The sequence below is a fragment of the Bombus affinis genome, unplaced genomic scaffold (assembly GCF_024516045.1).
Source record: "Bombus affinis isolate iyBomAffi1 unplaced genomic scaffold, iyBomAffi1.2 ctg00000901.1, whole genome shotgun sequence".
NCBI lineage: Eukaryota > Metazoa > Arthropoda > Insecta > Hymenoptera > Apidae > Bombus > Bombus affinis.
The window spans coordinates 25,001-26,800 of record NW_026109427.1 but is presented as its reverse complement, the minus strand read 5'-3'; the positions used below and the strand labels follow the sequence as shown (position 1 = coordinate 26,800).

At 51.6% G+C, this 1,800-nt stretch overlaps 1 non-coding gene across 1 annotated transcript; it reads left to right on the top strand.

Annotated features, from left to right (window-relative positions):
- LOC126928386 (5.8S ribosomal RNA) lies at window positions 1-155 on the top strand. The gene has a single exon (XR_007716606.1). It is a non-coding gene; the product is annotated as a 5.8S ribosomal RNA (ribosomal RNA).
- Window positions 156-1,800: the final 1,645 nt, after the last annotated feature.

Below are 1,800 nucleotides of genomic sequence, written 5' to 3'. Positions count from 1 at the left end.
TACCCTGAACGGTGGATCACTTGGCTCGTGGGTCGATGAAGAACGCAGCTAATTGCGCGTCAACGTGTGAACTGCAGGACACATGAACATCGACATTTCGAACGCACATTGCGGTCCACGGATACAATTCCTGGACCACGCCTGGCTGAGGGTTGCTCACGTAAACCTAAGACTGCTTGCGTTGCGTGTCGTTCCTCTCTATCTGTCTCTCTCTGTCCCTTGGTGCCTTCGACAACCCGCCGTCGTTCTTACGATACGTAGAACGTTTCAGAGTCGGAGGAAGCGCACGAAGAAGGATACGAACAAGAGCGGACGCGAGAGAACGTACGCGACGTACGAGCGATTGTTGGACGCTCGTCGGCGTTCGTCGCGGTCGTGTCGAGACCGTGCAATTCGTACGCATGCTCGATATATAAACTATCGTGTTCACGGGAGACACTACGAAACTCTACCTCTGTCTCTCTCTGTCCCTTGGTGCCTTCGACAACCCGCCGTCGTTCTTACGATACGTAGAACGTTTCAGAGTCGGAGGAAGCGCACGAAGAAGGATACGAATAAGAGCGGAGAGAACCGTCACGGACCTGCGTGAGTGCTAGCGGCGTCGTGAGTCGTCCTTTCGTACGACCGCCCGCTTATGCACCGCTTCGTGTCGGTTATCGAATATATTATATATATATATATATATATATATATATATACGTAGTGTTGTCCTCGTGACCGATTTTTTTTTCATATCAGCAGATTTGCATACGTTTGCAGGTTTTCGATGAGCACGATGTCCGCGCCCCCGACGTCGTCTTAAATGAATATTATTTTGGCGAGACTGAGAGAAAGCAAATATGGGAACTCGGTCGAGAGAGGAGAGAAGGAGAACAGCCTCAGATAAAAGTAAACTTGGTAACGGTGCGGAATTTTGCCGTACAACCGTCTTTTCTTAAGACGTTTTACTCGAATAGCCCCAGGGATCTAATGCCCACTCCGTCTCTTCGTGCGTAGAGATATACTCTGCGCGAGCGACTGACAACGACGAGGACCGTCGCATCGATGGGTCGTCGTTGCGTTTAACATACTCTGTGCTTGTAATTTATCCCCGAAAGAGAGCCGTAGATCCGGGAACGCACACGTGATTTCTTCGAGCGCTGATGACTTAGGGAGATGATCCCCAGGCGTTGCGCGGAGATCGGAGAGTACGCGTTACTTGTATCGGGACGAATTTTCCCCGTCGTTCGCGTATCTCTCTGCCCGCCGGCCCTGGCCCAAAGCCACGTTCGTCGGAAATCGTAGAAATCGTGTGCGAACTAGCGCGTGTCTATGATCGGCTACGGGTGTTTTACCAAGCTCGAGGTGTTGCGCAACGTTTCCGTACCTGACGAAGATGCGCACGAGAGTCCGTTACAAAGTCGTTGGATGGTCGTCGTCGTCATGCCAGAGAGAATCTCTGGACACGTACAGGAGAAGAGATCGTAGACGAGGAAGAAGACGATCCCCTTTGGCGAGGCTGGAGTGAAACTTTGATTTAATTAAAGACGAGGTATACACGCGCGTACGACGTGATAGTCGTGCGCGCGTGTGATTTTTTTTTAAGGCAATTCGGCGCTACAAGTACTCGAAAAACAGAGAGTGTTGGTCATCCCATGCCTTTTCGGCGTCTATCGCTGGACCGCGCATCCTAACGTCGACGGTCGTCCAGTCCCCGAACACACCACAGTGTACGTCTCGCTCGCTTTTCCACTTGCGTGCGTTCCCGTGCGTTTTCGTCGTCGTCGGTACAGAGCAAAGAAACTTTGCCGTTTCGATCTC